Source organism: Orycteropus afer, unplaced genomic scaffold (genome assembly GCF_000298275.1).
Source record: "Orycteropus afer afer isolate SDZICR_OR568_19922 unplaced genomic scaffold, OryAfe1.0 scaffold00159, whole genome shotgun sequence".
Lineage (NCBI taxonomy): Eukaryota > Metazoa > Chordata > Mammalia > Tubulidentata > Orycteropodidae > Orycteropus > Orycteropus afer.
Genome location: NW_006921746.1, coordinates 4,832,644 through 4,837,729, shown reverse-complemented (window position 1 = coordinate 4,837,729; position 5,086 = coordinate 4,832,644). Strand labels below are relative to the sequence as shown.

General features: G+C 36.6%; 1 pseudogene; it reads left to right on the top strand.

Moving 5' to 3' along the window:
• The first annotated feature begins 735 nt into the window (after positions 1-735).
• LOC103201673 overlaps positions 736-5,086 on the top strand; it is a 151,105-nt pseudogene continuing 146,754 nt past the window's right edge.

Below are 5,086 nucleotides of genomic sequence, written 5' to 3'. Positions count from 1 at the left end.
ATTATCTTCTGTGTCTGTATTAATTGGTTTCCCTTTTCTTTGTTGAAGAGGGTCTGTGCAATCCTTCTGCCTAGTCCGCCATCTTTGAATTCTCTAGTTCCCACTTTTTAAGGAATTGCCAAGTCAGTTTCCACAGTGGTCATATCAGTTTACAGTCCGAACAGTGGTGTATGAGAGTCCTGATCATTCCACCTCCTTGTCAGTGTTCATTATTTTCTGTCTTGTTGAACTTTGCTATTAATGCTGGGATGAAATGGTATCTTATGGTTGTTTTGATTTGCATCTCTCTAATGGCTAATGTTTGTGAACTCATTTATTCAAGTGTTGGCTGCCTGAATATTTTCTTTGGTGAAGTGTCCATTCATGTTTTCTGCCTATTTTTTAATTTGGATTGTTTGTCTTTTTGATGTTGAGGTGCTGGAGTTTTCTGTAAATTTTAGAGATAAGTCCTTTGTCCAATACGTCATTGCCACATATTTTTTCTTTTGATGAACATAGAATTTAATTTTTAGAAGGTCCTAATCATCTGGTTTACATTCTGCTGTTTATGCATCTCAGGTTATACTTGATAGTCTAGTTATGCCATAAATTAGGGCCCCTAAGTTTTCTCCTATTTTTACTTTGATGAGCTTTATAGTTTTATGTTTAACGTTTAAGTCTTCAATGCATCTGGAGTTTGGTTTTGTGTATGTCACGTATGTTGTGAGGTATGGATCTTGTTTCAGTTTTCTGCAAATGGCCTCTTTCCCACTGAATGGATTTCAGACCTTCAAAGATCATCTGACCATAGATGGAAGCATCTATTTCAGGGTTCTCAAGTCTGTTCCACCGGTCTATGCGTCTGTCGTTGTTCCGCTTACAGGCTGTTTTGACAACTGTGGCTTTAAAGTAGGTATTGAGATCTGGGTATGTGCAATCTCCTACTTTGTTTTCTTCAATAGTGCTGTGCTTATCCAAGGTCTCTTTCCTTTCCATATAAAATTAGTGATTGGTTTTTCCATGTCTTTGAAGAATGTTGATGGAATCTGGATTGGGATTGCATTGAATGTACAGATTGCTTTGGGTAGTGTTGACGTTTTCACAATGTTCAATCTTCCTGTCGATGAGCAGGGTATTTAAGTACATCTCTTATAGTTTTTGAGGTAATGTTTTCTAGTTTTCGTTGAATAGGTATTTTTCATAAAAAGTATTTTATCTTTTTGACAGTTATTATAAATGGTATTGATTCTCTTATTTCCTTTTCAGAGACCTCTTTGCTGGTGTAGAAGATTCCAAGTGATTTTTGTATGTTGATCTTGTATCCTGCCACTATGCTAAATCTTTCAATAAGTTCCAGTAATTTTCTTGCTGAGTCTCTTGGATTTTCTTTGTATAGGATCATATCATATGCAAACCGAGATCCTTTTTTTAATTTCCTTACCAATCTGGATGCCTTCAATTTCCCTCTCTTGACTTATTGCCCTGGCTAAGACTTACAATACAGTGTTGAATAGAAGTGGGTATAGAGGGCATCCTTGTCTTGTTCCTGTTTACAAGGAGAATAGTTTCAATCTTTCTCCATTGAGAAAAATTCTGGCTATTGGTTTTGCATAGATGCCTTTTATTATCTTGAGGAATTTTGCTTCTATTCCTATTTTTCTGAGAGTTTTTATCAGGAATGTGTGCTGCATTTTATCAAATGCTTTTCCTGCATCATTAATATGATCATGTGGTTCTTTTCCTTTATTTTACTTATGTGATGGATTACATTGATGGTTTTGCTAATGTTGAACCATCCTTGCATATCATCTGGTCATGATGTATCTATTTTTATTTTTTTTAATGTTGTTGGAGTCTTTTGGCTAGGAATCTATTGAAGATTTTTGCACATATATCCATTAGGGATACTGTTCTGTTGTTTTCTTTTCTAGTGGAGTCTTTGCCTGGTTTTGGTATCAGGTTTATTCTTGCTTCACAAAATGAATTTGGGAGAATTCCATCCTTTTCTGTGTTCTGGAATAGTTTGAGTAGGATTGGTGTCAGCTCTTCTCTGAATGATGGGGAGAATTCTCCAGTGAAACCATCTGGGCCAGGACATTTTGTTGGTAATTTTTTAATGACTTCTTTAATTTCTTCTTCTTTTTTTTATGGTTCTGTTCAGATATTCTACCTCAGTCTGTATTAGTTTAAGTAAATAGTGTATTTCTAGAAATTTGTGCATTTCTCCTAGGTTTTCAAATTTGTTGGGTTCTTCATGGGAGCTCTGGTAGCATAGTGCCTAAGGCACTTGACTGCTCACCAGAAGGCTGGCGGTTCAAACCCACCAACCACTCCTCGGAAGGAAGGTTGGGCAATCCTACTTCCATAGTGATACTGCCTCGGAAACCCAAGGAGGGGTCGCTATGAGTCGGGGCCGACTTGACAGCAAACAACAACATAGTTCTTCATGGTATCTTGATGTTATTCTTTTTATTTCTGTTGGTTCTGTAGTAACATCGTCCATTTTGTTTCTTATTTGTATTATTTCCATATTCTCCTTCTTTTCCTCTGTGAAGTTTGCTAGTGGTTTGCTGCTTTTATTCATCTTTTCAAAGAACCAACTTCAAATTAGTCTTCTTGATTTTTTGCTATTGCCTTTTTATTTTCTGTTTCCTTTATTTCTGACTCAAATCTTCATTATTTCTTTTCTTGGTGATGTAGTACCTAGGGCATTTGACTGCTAACCAGAAGGCTGGTGGTTCAAACCCACCAACCACTCCGCAGAAGGAAGGTTGGGCAATCTACTTCCATAGTGATACTGCCTCAGAAACCCAACTAGGGGTCACAATCAGCCGGATCCAACTCAATGGCAGTGCATTGCGTTGTTATGTTAGTGACTGTAGGCTGTTTTTGCCAAATTGTTGGAGAAGTTGCATTAAAGTCATGATTTTGGCTCTTTCTTCTTTTTTAATGTGTGCTAATTATCTGATGACTGCTCTTGCTGTGTCCTAAAAATTTTGGTATGTTATGTTTTCATTCTCAATTCATTCAAGGAATTTTTTAATTTAATTTTTTAATTTCTTCTTTTACCCAATCCTTTTTAGGGAGACTGTTACTCAGTTTCCATGCATTTGCACTTTTTCCATTGGTCTTTCTAGTGTTAATTTCCAATTTTATAGCATTGTGATCTGAGAAGATGGAGTATTTCAATGTTTTTAAATTTACTGAGGCTTGCTTTGTGGCCTAACATATGGTTTGCCCTGTGGAATGTTCCATGTGTGTTGGAAAAGAGTGTATATTTTGCTCTTCTTGTGTGGGGTGCTCTGTAGATGTCTATTAAAGTCAAGTTCATTGACCATATTGTTTTGTTCTTCTGTATATTTGTTGAGTTTCTTTCCAGTTTTTCTATCTTTCATTGAAAGTAGTGTATTAAAGTCTCTTACTATGACTGTGGAGTAATCTATTTATCTTTTCGATTCTGTTAAAGTGTGATTTATCTATTTTAGGGATCTTTCATTGAGTGCATAAATATTTATTATTGTTATGTCCTCTTGTTCAATCAATCCTTTAATCATTATATATGGATCTTCCTTGTCTCTATGGTGGTTTTTGTCTTAAAGTCAATTTTATCAGAAATTAATATTTCCACTTCTGCTCTTTTTTGATTGCCATTTGCTTGATATATCATTGCTTGAACAATTTCTCTCAGAAAGATCAGTACAATGCCGGTCCCCATGAGGTGGAGGTTAAAGATGTCCCAAATATCCAAACTACCATACCACTCCATCATTTCAGATATTAACTCCTCCTCCTCGTCCCAGCAATTTCCCCCATCTTAGGGTTCTGTATTTCGCTCTAACACCTCACAGAACTCAGACACCCAAGGGTTTGTATCACGTAGTAGTGGTGGAGGCTGGCAGGCTGATGAGTCCCAGGTCCATAAGTGGGACTAGAGAATCCTCCCAATTCTTGGGGGTTTCATGAACCTCAATCAGCAGATCAGATGATGGCTGCTGTCCCAAATCCAGGGGTGAGATGAGGATGAGCCAAGACACAAAACTGGAACAAGAGGAGGGTGAATCTTCCCAGGAGATTCATAGGTATACCCCCAATGAAGCTGAGGGTGGTGATTTGAATTATAGCCTCTAGCAAGGCAGGACTCTAAATACATTCCACCTGTTTTTCCCCAACAGAAAGAACTAAGTGGATGGCTTTAACAATCAGCAGCTCAAGGAAAATCCCATCAGAGAGTTGATTGCCAGTCATTATAGGAAACAACTACTACAAGCTGCTTAGCCAAGTTGATACCTGACTTACCCCAAACAGACATGGATAATAGGATTTACAATACATCACAGAATGGAGGACAATGGCTAGAAGGGCCACATCTAGCAATTCACTGCAATCATTTTCCAACAATTGACTTTTTAGTCTATTTTTGTCTTTGTCTCTAAGGTATATTTCTTGTAGACAGCATATTGATGAGTTATGTTTACTTATCCTGTCTGCAGCTCTCCATGTGTTCATTGGTGCATTTAATCCATTTATATTCAGTGTAATTATCAACAAGTATAAGTTCATTGCTGTCATTTTTTGATGTGATTTTTCATGGTGCTGCTGATTTAGTTGTTCCCTATAATCTTCTCTACTGGGCTCATTTTGTTTATGAATAGTGTTATCATCTCTTTCATTGCTATTGTTTTAATATTTGTTAAATATTTGTGTTTGTCTCCTTTTTTTATATTGATGAAAAGGTTTACTATTTTTCATTAAGGATAACCTGTGATTTATTATTTTCTTCCCAATTTTAAAAAAAGTCTGTTCTCTCACAATTGTCTTGACTTCCTTACCATTCAGAGTTCTATAACTAAACTATTATTCCTTTTGTTTGGTTTATAGTTGTCCTTATTTACCAATCGATGTCTCTGGTTCTCTATTTATTAGGAGCTCTGGTGACATAGTGCCTATATCATTTGTTGCTAACCAGAATTCTGGTGGTTGAAACCCACCATCCAGTCCCCAGAAGGAAGATTGGGCAATCTACTTCCATAGAGATACCACCTCAGAAACTCAAAGAAGGGTTGCTATGAGTTGGATCCAATTTGATGGCAATTTTTTTTTTTTTTTT